This window comes from Amblyraja radiata, chromosome 3 (genome assembly GCF_010909765.2).
Source record: "Amblyraja radiata isolate CabotCenter1 chromosome 3, sAmbRad1.1.pri, whole genome shotgun sequence".
Classification (NCBI taxonomy): Eukaryota; Metazoa; Chordata; class Chondrichthyes; order Rajiformes; family Rajidae; genus Amblyraja; species Amblyraja radiata.
The window spans coordinates 43,530,896-43,544,010 of record NC_045958.1 but is presented as its reverse complement, the minus strand read 5'-3'; the positions used below and the strand labels follow the sequence as shown (position 1 = coordinate 43,544,010).

At 43.0% G+C, this 13,115-nt stretch overlaps 1 protein-coding gene across 1 annotated transcript in view; it reads right to left on the bottom strand.

Annotated features, from left to right (window-relative positions):
* lrrc2 (leucine rich repeat containing 2) overlaps window positions 1–6,067 on the bottom strand; it is a 55,302-nt gene extending 49,235 nt beyond the window's left edge. The window contains exon 1 of the mRNA XM_033017715.1: window positions 5,934–6,067. The gene's annotated coding sequence lies outside the window, so the exon portion shown is untranslated. The remainder of the gene's footprint in view (window positions 1–5,933) is intronic.
* Window positions 6,068–13,115: the final 7,048 nt, after the last annotated feature.

Below are 13,115 nucleotides of genomic sequence, written 5' to 3'. Positions count from 1 at the left end.
ATCGTAGCTGTGTCACCCCTGCACAATCAAACCAGCCACTGGCACCATTTTGACATGATAATCACAATGATTTGAAGAGATAGATATATAGAGTTAACAAGAAATCAATGCTTTCAAAACAGGATGTAATATTACCAGAGAAACGTAAACAGGTTTTTGAAAAAAAGTTTGGGACTTCTTGTTTAATTAGAAATCATATGGATTTCTTCCAAGGTGATAATCTATGTTACAGGCTACAGAAGGCTCAAGTGACAAAATGAAAAAAACACATGTTTAAATTTGCAGCATGCATGGAGGTCACTCAGTAATTAATATTACTTTGCCCCCTAAAGTCCAAATTTAATCTAGCACCCGTGCTAAATGATTCATCCTTGTCCTCACTTGCCTTTAACATAGTTTTTCCCAAACTATGGTCCCTTATATTCACAAAACAAAGGGGCATTACCTCAAAATAAACTGCTCTTTCCTATTCATGTGAAGATGCACAAACTATTTTGACTATTTTCTGCCTGACCTGGTTGCTAGCCATTGACCCTGGTTTATCCTCAGGGCTAGACTTCCACCTGTAATGACAAGTGATGACAGCAAGAGATAAGTTCATGAGTCATAGGAGCAGAATTAGGCCATTTGACCCATCGAGTCTACTCCGCCATTCAATCATGGCTGATCTCTTTCCTTCTCAACCCCATTCTCCTGCCTTCTCCCCACAACGTTTGACACCTTTACTAATCTAGAACTTGTCATTCTCTGTTTTAAAAATACCCAATGACTTGGCCTCCACAGCCAACTGTGGTCTGGGAGTGAGCATTTACTGTGACAGATTTGGACAAGCAAGGAAAAGGCAATGTGATTCTCACTGATGGCAATGTGAGAAAAAATAGAATCTATATATGTTCACTGTTGCCTGAAAGTAAATATCTGTGCGTAGTTATCCCCAGGGAAGCAGAAGTTCAGGAAGAGAAGTGACGCATCAGAAGTGGACCACACGAAGCCAAGAGAAGATTAAAAGTTGGAGAAGAATATTGTTCCAGGTCTTTGCAGCAATGATCGACATTCGTCACATGTCTGTAAATAGTTTTTTTTAATACCATTTTAATTGTTTTGATAGAGGTTTATTGACCGAAAATATTAAATCTATTTCTCCTTCCAAAGCTGTCGCTCGACCTGCAGAGTATTTTTATTTCAGATATCCTGAATCTACAGTATTTTTGCCTTGGATCCATTTAACCAGTTACTGTTGAATCCAGTACTATTACCCATTTATGTTGGACACTCTAGATCTGGAATTGTTCAGTTTAGTTTAAGGGCATGAAACAGCAATGGCATTGTTAACAATCTTTAGGAGGAGAAGGTGTGGAAGAGGACAAAAGTGAGATGGAAATAAATATATAAATCGACATTGTATAAAAGGCTGGAAAAAGTTTTAAATATATTCCAATAGATGCAGACAGCCTATGAAAGTCACATGAAGTACAAGATTTCCTAAACCTTTTATCTTCGGCTATGTCTGCCAAAGACTGACAGCAATCATGCCAAATGGTCATTTTCGCAAAAGTTCAGCAGCCAATATTAGTCATTTGGACTTTTCACTTGCAAACTTTGAAATTCAGAACTGCTGGGCTTCTGCCTGCTCATTACTATTCTTAAAAATGTTTCTCAATTTTGAACACTCACTGGAGTGGAGTCAGTGGAGATGCTACACTTACTCAATGAGATTTTGAGAACATCCTTGAGTCTTTTAGACAATAGACAATAGACAATAGGTGCAGGAGTTGGCCATTCGGCCCTTCGAGCCAGCACCGCCATTCAACGTGATCATGGCTGATCATTCACAATCAGTACCCCGTTCCTGCCTTCTCCCCATATCCCCTAACTCTGCTATCTTTAAGAGCCCTATCAAGCTCTCTCTTGAAAGTTTCCAGAGAACCGGCCTCCAATGCCCTCTGAGGCAGAAAATTCCACAGATTCACAACTCTCTGTGAGAAAAAGTGTTTCCTCGTCTCTGTTCTAAATGGCTTACCCCTTATTCTTAAACTGTGGCTCCTGGTTCTGGATTCCCCCAACATCGGGAACATGTTTCCTGCCTCTAGCGTGTCCAAACCCTTAAGGTGCTGTCCCACTGCGGCAACCTAATCCGTGAATTAAGAAGAGTGTCTTCCACCTTCAAGCTCGAGGGCACTCGCCTGGAAAACCTCGAGCTGGATCGACCGTCAGCGATGAAACCGCGAGCTGGATCGACCAACCACACACACACACGCACACACGCATCGCAAACGGGGGGGCCAGGGAAAGCGGGGGAGCGCTGTCTGAAGTTCAGACCCACGATGAAGAGGAAGGTAAAAGATGGCTGCATACTGTACGGTAAGTCCTTTAGAGAGCACGGAGAGGGGGGGGGGAGAGAAGGAGAGAGAAGGGGGGGAGAAGGGCGGGGGGAGAGGGGGGGAGGGGGGAAGAGGTGGGGGGGAAGGGGGGGAGAGGGAGGGGGTTGGGGAGAGGGGGGGGGAGAGGTGGGTGGAGGGGAGAAGGGGGGGAGACACCTTTAAGAAGTATAATAAAGTTTAGCGGGCATTTAACCTACTGGTCGGTTTTCCTTGGTCCTGAAAACTCCAATGAGCCAATCAAAATGCCCGGTCAGCAAAGGAGATTGCCTAAGGCTGCCCTCGACTGCCCGTAACTAAATAGGGACCCCACTCCACTGCACTACGAGTTACAATGAACCATGCCGACCAAATTTTACTCGCGGAAATGTTTTCAACATGCTGAAAACTTTTCCGCGACCTAGCTGAGGCCGCGAGTATGCGGGAACTTCCCTCAAGCATGAAGGAGAGTTCCAGTGACCTCATAGGACCTCCCAGGACCACATGTCGACCATGCTGCGAGTTTGAGTCGAGGGCAAACTCGTCTAAACTCGCAGATTAGATCGCCGCAGTGGGACAGGCACTTTAATAATCTTATATGTTTCAATAAGATCCCCTCTCCTACTTCTAAACTCCAGAGTATACAAGCCCAGCCGCTCATTCTACCCCCAATACCATGTGCCCTAATTTTGCCCACTACTCTCATATGTGGGACCTTATCAAATGCTTTCTGAAAGTCCAGGTACACTACATCACTGGCTCTCCCTTGTCCATTTTCCTAGTTACATCCTCAAACAATTCCAGAAGATTAGTCAAGCATGATTTCCCCTTCGTAAATTCATGCTGACTCGGACCAATCCTGTTACTGCTATCCAAATGTGCGGCTAATCCATCTTTTATAATTGACTCCAGCATCTTCCCCACCACCGATGTCAGGCTAACTGGTCTATAATTCCCTGTTTTCTCTCTCCCGCATTTTTTTAAAAGTGGGATAACATTAGCTACCCTCCAATCCACCGGAACTGATCCTGAATCTATAGAACATTGGAAAATGATCACCAATGCGTCCACGATAAACGTTAGTCCCATCAGTCTACCCACCATCATTTCCTGCCTAATGTGGATTTCCTTCAGTTCCTCCATCACCCCAGATCCTCTGGTCACTAGTACATCAGGAAGATTGTTTGTGTCCTCCTTAGTGATGACAGATCCAAAGTACCTGTTCAGTACCTTTTCTCTGTATCTGTGTTGGGAGTTTGTCTTGAGTGTCTGTATTGGGAGTTTGATAATCAGATTGGCCTGCCTGACAGAGCCAGCTAAGTGTACCGAGGGATTGAGTACTGGGGTTGTTGGCCTGGTTCACTGATTCTGAATTGGAAGGTTTTGCAGAATCAGTTTTATTGACATCTCTCCAATATTACAATATGCCTGTATAAGTAGAGCAAGTTTCAGAAACAAACAAAGTGCTGGAGTAACTCAGCAGGTCAGGCACAATCTCTGGAGAACATGGAAAGGAAACGTTTCAAGTCCAGACCTTCTTAAGACTCTGTCCTGCAAAGGACCTCAACTTCTCTTTATTCTCCATCTTTGTTTCTACATTAAGTCTCAGAAGGATTTTGAGGATATGAATTTCTGTTGGGTTTGATATATTGATCTTTAAAAACAGGGTAGGCTGATAGAGGACTTTTACAAAGATATTGTGATGTACAGTCCATTCTCTCAAATGTCTCAATGAAAATCTTACAGAGGTGTATAAAATCATGCGGAGAATAGATATTGTGAATGCACAGTGTCTTTTATCCATGGTAAGGGAAGAAAGAATCAGAGGACATAGTGATGATGGACATGTGAGAGGGGTAAGATTTAATACAAACTCAAGGGGCAACCGTTTCACTCAGAGGGTAAAGGGTGAAGAGAACAAGCTGTCGAAAGGGGTACAATAACAACATTTAAGTGACACTTGGATAGATACATTGACAGGAAAGGTTTAGAGTGATATGGGCCAAATGCAATCAAATGGGACTAGCTTAGATGGGGCATTTTGGTTGGCATGGACGTGTTGAGCTGAAGGGCCTGTTTCTGTGCTGCATAACTAAGCATTGTCGGTAACTTGGCGTATATCCTCCAAAGGCTCTTACACACAAATATCGTCAGTGCACAGCAGCTCATTTATTGAAGTATGGGTGACTTTGGTTCTGGAGTTAAGGCAATCTAGATTATTCATTGGTCATATAGCTTATCTCCACTCTGGCAAGAAGCTGGTTTGAGATGAGGTGAAGCACTGTGGTGATGAACATTGAAAGGATTGTCAAGGCAATTGAGATTCGATCTGTTGTGGAATAATTGGTTAGGATCACAGTTTGTAAGCCATCATGAAGCAAACACAAGATGGAAATTTTTATTTGGGCATTCAGATTTGAGCAGGATGTCCCATTGACAGATTTGAGCAGGATGTCTGATTGACAGAATCAAAGGCCATTTGTAGTTGAGCAAGGCCATGATCAGTGCAGCTCCCAGCAATGGAGTTGGCCCAAGGTGAAGATCACTGAAAGAGGTCACCCTGGATGAAGGGTGACTGAATGGTCTACTCATTCAGCATACTTTATTCCTATCTCTTGCCAGAAAGTTGCATGCTGAAACTCCACCTTAGAAAATTAAGCATGTGATCTGGGCTAATATGTCAGTAGAATAATAAGAATACTGCTCTAGTGGTTTCTCCGTGGCTACTGTACATCACTGAATCGATACCATCAAAGGCAGAGATTGATCATTTGCCTCATGGATATACTGTAACTGTGCCTTGCCTGGTGTTGAGAAAAGTGCTCGACCAATACAGATTCTTTCTTTAATACAGGAGTGAATGGTAATTTGCTCAGATATGTTGCCTATATAACTGCACCTCACTAAATGCATGGATTAAGAGTTAGGGGCTAGGTGGTGGAAGAAAATTAGGTTAAAAAAACATTTTGGAACAATGTAATGTAACTATCATTTTAATCTGGAGGCAACATCATAACGACTATGTAACCTGTAATTTGTTATAAGGTTATCATCAATTATGCAGACAGATAGATGTTATAATACAACATACTTATTTTCCCTAGATGTACTCACACATCTCACCATACATCAACTCTTAGCCCAGCAGTTTAGGTGAAATTAATATACCAAAAAAGTTAAACAAAAAAGGATTGTAAGGTATCCCAGTCAAATTTAATGCCTTCTCCATGCTTTTCAATCAACATACAGTATATAAACCTGGTGTAACCAATTTTAGATTTTCCCAATTTTTTCTTCAACTCCATGTTAGATTGGCATTAGCAGTTAATTCAAATACAATTTAAACTAAGATTAAGACTAGCAATTGATAAGCTTATTTTAATTACATAATTGAATTATCTTGGTATCAATGACTAACGAAGCACACAAAAGCCAAGAAATAGTCTTGTTTCATAGTTTACAAACTAGGCTGTATTACAGTGCCTTGAACAAGGCCAGACTTGAAACATGCACAAATCACTGACACCCTGAATACTAAAATGTGATAGCAACTCTATTCTTATGCCTTTCACTTACCAAATTGAAAGTGTTTTGCTTGCCGAAAGTTCCAGGCTCATCTGTTTTAGTTCAATTTTCTCATGTATCTCTGTGTTTATATGTTCTCGGACAAACATCCCCCTGCACATGCGCCAAACCTTCAGTGTGACTCTACACTTAGATGGAGTAATGTACTATTTTTGTATTCTGTTTATGTGATCTGAAAACTGTACACCAGATACACGTGTTCTGTGAAACATTCAAAACATTCGGATAAAAGCAGAGAGCAAAGGCCAGTCGGCTAACGTGCGGATTTCAAACTGAGGAACAATTGCATCCTGCTGTGCATTTTTGTCATATTCTAGAATTGGCCTAAAATTAAAGAGACATTTTTATCCAGGTCTGATTCATAGCTTTTCCTTGGATCCATTGTGGTTGATCATTGGAGAACCCTTTGCTCAATGCATGCAAACATTGTGACATCCAATAATTTTTCAGCTTAACTTTTTGATATATTCATACCACCTAAACTGTTCAGCTATGGCATTATGGCATTATGGTGAGATGTCTGTGTACTCTAAGAAAGATAGGTATGTTGTATCTGTCCGCAAAATTGATGATAATCTTACAACAAAAGAGGACGCAGAGTGCCTCCAAATTAATAGTGGTTACATTCTGATGATGATTACAGAATTGGGTAAGAGCCCAGGCAAAGAATGGACAGAAGAATCACTTACCTAAATTCTACTTCAGTGTTAGCAGAAAAGTAATTTTTGTCCTGTCATTTTTTAGTAAACTCTTAAAAATCAAATAATATACAGGTGCTGGAAAGCTAAAATAAACTCATAAAATGATGGAATACTCATCAGGAGTTTTGATGCAAGTACAAACACCTGTAACATTAATACTTTTTCTCTTTCCATAGATGTTGCCTCAATGAATGGGTATTTTCAGGCTGCTTTTTATTTCAGATTTCCATCAATGTCCATCTTCAGCCTCTCACAGGTGCAGAATATTGGGGGGGGGGGGGGGGGGGTTCCCCCCCTAACTGCCAGCATTCAACTATCTGGACATTTCAGACCCCCCCCCCCCCCCCCCCCCCCCATTTGTATCACCTGGACAACAATGACCTTCATCTTACACAGAAACAATTTTCAACCTTGTTGGTCTGAGAAACAATCATCCAAAGACAACCAGCTTTTAGACATAAATGCTGGAGGAACTCAGCGGGTGCAGCAGCATCAGCTTTTACGAGTCTTGTTTGGCTTGAGACAGAGAAGTTTAAAGGCACAATGCTCAAGCTACATCCACTTCCTTCACTGAGACCTGTGCAGTCCTCTGACTACAAATACAACCTCACACATATGCTTCATATGCTATGGCTGCTTTGTTTAGAGAGATTAAGGTCACAGTGACTATCATCTTTGTGGTCTCTGGACCATACCACACTGCTGTGGTTGTTTGTCATTTCTCACAGTTTGCTGCTCTGTGCTGCACTGGGGGGAGGGGGTTTTACCCAAATGGTAAACTGTAGAAGAGTCCTGACCCCAAAACGTCATCTATCCTTTTTCTCCAGAGATGCTGCCTGACTCGTTGAGTTACTCCAGCACTGTGTCTATCTTTGGTATAAATTAGCATCTGCAGTTCCTCCCTATTACATTCCCACTAGAGGACCCTGGAGGTCTCCAGTACCACATGCACAGAAAATATATTTCTTGTGGTTACTATTCTTCAACAGGCTTTCCAGCTCCACTCTCTCTCTCCTCTCTCCACCCCCCCCCCCCCCCCGGTCACTGGAGAATCCATTCATTCAGTAACAGCTGATTTGTTGTATGTTCCTTAATGCTGGCAGCTGTGACACTGGCAACACATCATTGGAAAATCCCACCAAAATCTATATCAGCTTCAGCACAGCATTATCCTGACAATACTTTTTGTGAAGCTGGCAAGTCGTAAGAGCAGATGTAGGCCATTCGGCCCATCGAGTCTACTCTGCTGTTCAATCATGGCTGATCTATCTTTCCCCCTCAACCCCATTCTCCTTCCTTCTCCCCATAGCCCTTGATACCCTTACTAATCACGAATCGGTCAATCTCCGCCTTAAAAATACCCAATAACTTGGCCTCCACAGCCATCTGTGGCAATGAGGCAACTCAAGACCTTGACCTGCACACATCTTCCACAAATATTTTATATTAAGGCTATTAAAAGGTGGTGAAGACATTTCTAGCCCAGAGTGTTCTCGCACTCCGTCTATGTCATGCACATTCTTCATGAGTACAGAGCATCTTCGATGGAGATCTCCTTGCGGACCACATGTCGCACACTTGTCACCAAGGTCCAAAGCGCACAATCACTACAGAATTAAGCTCAACATGGAGAACTAATGAACTTCTTGGCATCAGTTCTCTGGTTTTCAGTTAGATAACATTTCACTGCCACAGGGTTAGATACTTTTCATACAAAGCTAGTTGATGTATACTAACTAAAATAAAACTAGGCCACAAACAGTGAAAGACTGCTGGATCTCATAAATGTATTTTCTCCCAACAGCAAAGTATCATATTACAGCAAAGAACCGACTCCAGAATAAAAAGCTCAGTCTGGACTTCGTTAGAAACCAATATCATGCCAGATGTCGTCTCTTTATGAGCAGAATGAGAGCAGGTTGCTCCCTTTGCAAGTAACCTGTTGCTTATCAGATTCAGATTCAGATTCATATTCAAACTTTATTGTCATTGTGCAGTGTACAGTACAGAGACAACGAAATGCACCTGGCTTAATGAGGGATTGTGTGTTTTTATGATGCCAAGACAGTTTTGGCACAGGTCAGTCACAGAGCTATGACATACAAAAGGCAAACAGGTTAGGGCCTATTTGTGGCCTCCGCAGCCAGTCCGATGTTTTCAGGCCCTCTTGCCAGATGATGGAACTCCGGCGTCGGGAGAAACACTCCTCAGCGGCTTGGAGTGTCTGGAACGGCCGCTCCCTCCCCAGAGACCGCGGCTCCCGATGTCCACAGGCCGCGCTGGTCGGAGCTCTGACTCTGGCGATCTCAGCGAGAGCTCCGCGGTGTTTTAAATCCAGCGCCGCCCGAGGCTGAATGCCCGCAGACCGCAACTCCTCGATGTTGGAGTCGGCGGTCACAGCACTCCGGAGCTTACCCCATGGCAACCCGGTAAGGCATCGCCCGCTCCGTGACGGTGTTTCAGTGCTGCGCCGCCGCCAAAGCTGGGGTTCTGGCCGGTCCCGTCAGGAGACGCCGCTTCAGTCCAAAGGTAGGCCGCGAGGAAGGGGCGAAGAAGCAGCTCAGAGGGAAGCTGCCTCTCTGACCAGGTAGGGACTAGGAAATAAAGTTCCCCCTTCCCCTCCCCCCCACCACATAAAAGAAGACCTCCAACAAACATTTTTTTAACAGGACTAAAAATAAAAATTAAAAAGGGTGAAAGGATGGACTGCAGGCAGATGGACAAGGAGAGCCAGTGGATGTAGTCTACCTGGACTTTCAGAAAGCATTTGATAAGGTCCCACATAGGAGATTAGTGGGCAAAATTAGGGCACATGGTATTGGGGGTAGAGTGCTGACATGGATAGAAAATTGGTTGGCAGACAGGAAACAAAGAGTAGGGATTAACGAGTCCCTTTCAGAATGGCAGGCAGTGACTAGTGGGGTACCGCAAGGCTCGGTGCTGGGTCCACTGCTATTTACAATATACATCAATGATTTAGATGGCCTTCATAACAAGAGGAGTTGAGTATAGGAGCAAAGAGGTCCTTCTGCAGTTGTATAGGGCCCTAGTGAGACCAACCTTGGAATATTGTATGCTGTTTTGGTCCCCTAGTTTAATGAAGGACGTTGAGGGAGTGCAGCGTAGGTTTACAAGGTTAATTCCCGGGATGGCGGGACTGTCCTATGCTGAGAGAAGGATGAGAGGGAATCTTATTGAAACCTACAAGATTATTAAGGGATCGGACATTCTAGAGGCAGGAAACATGTTCCCAATGTTGGGGGAGTCCAGAACCAGGGACCACTGTTTAAGAATAAGGGGTAAGCCATTTAGAATGCTTTTTCACATAGAGAGTTGTGTCTGTGGAATTTTCTGCCTCAGAGGGCGGTGGAGGACGTTCTCTGGATACTTTCAAGAGAGAGCTAGATAGAGCTCTTAAAGATAGCGGAGTCAGGGGATATGGGGAGAAGGCAGAAACGGGGTACTGATTGGGGATGATCAGCCATGATCACATTGAATGGCGGTGCTGGCTCGAAGGGCCGAATGGCCTACTCCTGCACCTATTGTCTATTGTCTATTGTTATCCCTTGGACGGTACCCTAGTCAAATGATTTATTTCTATGAATTCAAATTTAATGGCCTTTTGTGATCAACCTCAACAAATACCTTCTGTACATCCATATAAGTAGCAACAGCAGACTTGTCCACTGCTTTGGTCAACTCAGGCAGAGTCGCAAAGCATGTTACAGCTATCAGCTGAAGATTTCCTCAGAAACTGGGCCAATTTATTCTTAATTATAGACTCTGGTAATTTCCCAGTAACAGATGTTAGGTTAACTGATCTATTATTTTCTCCTTTCCCATTTTCACCGTTCTCAAATCACGATTAACATACACCCATACACATTTTCTGAGTGCACAATGTCTTCATTTGTCCAATGTGAAATATGTTTTCATACAGTTAAGTGATAATTATACCGTGTGTTGCATGCAAAGCACGCAAGTCAGAAGATGAAATGTTCATTTGTTAATATCAGACTCAAACACAGCATGATCTCCACACATTGCGGAAGCAAAATCAGTACGTTTACAAACTGCAAAGCAACAGCAAAAATTCCTTCAACCCTTTCCATTTTCTGCCTTATTTATTGACTGCAGCAATATTGACCTTTCTGTCCTGTTTCTCATAAAAATATACAAACATAGAAACATAGAAAATAGGTGCAGGAGGAGGCCATTCGGCACTTCGAGTCAGCACCACCATTCATTGTGATTATGGCTGATCGTCCACAATTAGTAACCCGTGCCTGTCTTCTCCCCATATCCCTTGATTCCACTAGCACCAGGAGCTCATTCATTGCCAGCGTGAGGCCACATGTAAACTAGAGGAACAGCTAGTTTAACGGGTAGTTTACAGTTTAACGGTATGAAGTTTGAATTATCAAACTTTAGGTAACCTATGTTCTCACCTCTGGCTTCACAATTTGCACTTCTTCTATCCTTATCTCACACCTCGTGTCCTTTCAACTGGCCTTTGTCCAACTATCTGCCCATCAAACCCCCTGTCACCTGTATCTGCCTATCACTCTCCAGGCTTTGGCCTGCCCCTCCTCTCTTCCAGCTTTTTCTCCCACCCCCAACCACAATCAGTCTGAAGAAGGTTCCCAGCCCAAATCGTCACCTATCCCTGTTCTCCAGAGATGCTGCCTGACCCTCCTCTCTTCCAGCTTTTTCTCCCACCCCCAACCACAATCAGTCTGAAGAAGGTTCCCAGCCCAAATCGTCACCTATCCCTGTTCTCCAGAGATGCTGCCTGACCCACTAAGTTACCCCAGCATTCTGTGCCATTTTTTCTTCAGTTTAATATCTCCTTGAAAGATTAGTAACTTTATGAAGCTAGAATACGCGTTCAACATTCTGAAGTGGGTTTTAATAACCTTCTTACTCGTAGTCAAGACTGCCACCATCTGGGCCACTAGCAGTCCAGTTCTCGCATAGAAACGGTGCCTTATTTTGGTGGAATGAGGTTGTGTATTCTGTCAAAATCTGCCTTGTATCTCATGATTAACATTGAGTTCAAGGTGACAGACAATTGGAACACTCAACTGTTCCTCTGCGTCAAATCAAGTCAGCTTTGGTTTTACATAGATGACCATCTAGTGGTTTAATTGGGTACTGACAAAATTCATCTTCTGCAGCAAATGTACCTGAGTAAACACTGAGATTTGTAATGAAGCCCATCTAATTCAGCATTAATGAATAGTTCAAAGTTAAACCTGTTCAGCGATCCCTTTAATCCTTTACTTGTCAAAAGAGTAAAAGTCAAGTTGAAAAGATGGTACACAAAAATGCTGGAGAAACTCAGCGGGTGCAGCAGCATCTATGGAGCGAAGGAAATAGGCAACGTTTCTGGCCGAAACCCTTTGAAGAAGTTGAAAAGATGTTTCATTTCATAACCACTTGTCCAAAGGGCGCAATGCTAGCCTAAGCTGCCCAGTGGGGAAGTAGTTTTGCACAGTAGATAATTTACTTTTCATTGCTTGGCAAGGAAACGGTACCTAATAAAAACTTTCCAAAATAATGAAATTCATCCTCTCCTCCCATCCCCCAGGGTGGATCTCTGTGACCATAAGAGGTTTAGTTTAGTTTAGTTGACCATCGATCCCCCGTTTATACCAGTTCTATTTCATCCCACTTTCTCAACTGCTCCCTACACACTGGAGGCAATTTACAGAGGACAATTAACCTACAAAACTGCCTTCATTGGGATGTAGAAGGAAATCGGTGACCCTGGAGCAAATCAACGTCGTCACAGGGAAAACGTGCAAACTCCACGCAAACAGCAGCCGAGAACAAGACCAAAGCTGAGTCTCTGACACTGAGAGGCAGCGGCTCTACCAGCTGTGCCACTGTGCCACCAATTAAAGTTTAGGAATCAAAGCACCTGGAACATAACCAACTACACTGAATATCTGGCAATTATTCTCAAAATTCAAATATTTGGAGGATCAAATACAACAAACAACATATACGTATCTCACAACAATAAATTAATATTCACATATTGTCTTTTCTTAATTTGTATATTTTCATTAAAATTTTCATGACAGCTTCTGTGCTTAATTTTTGATTAATCTAACAAAGGTGCAAAAATGATAAAAGGGCATAGATTCAAAGCTCTGATCTCTGCCCCTGTCACCATCCTGTTTACACAGATTCAGGCCTGAGTCTGGAGAAGGTACACACCCAACAAAAATTTCATTGTGAAATTGGAAGTTACAAACCCAATGCCTAGCTGAAAAATTCTCCTCATCTTCATTCTATCTTTATGTACTTTCATACTGAACCAGCTTTAAAATAACCATTCACTTGGCTAAGTGTTGCAGCTGGTAGAGCTGCTGCCTCACAGCACCAGAGACCCAAGTTTGATCCTACCCTCGCGTCCTATCTGTGTGGAGTTTACATGTTTTCCCTGTGACCACATGGGTTTCAT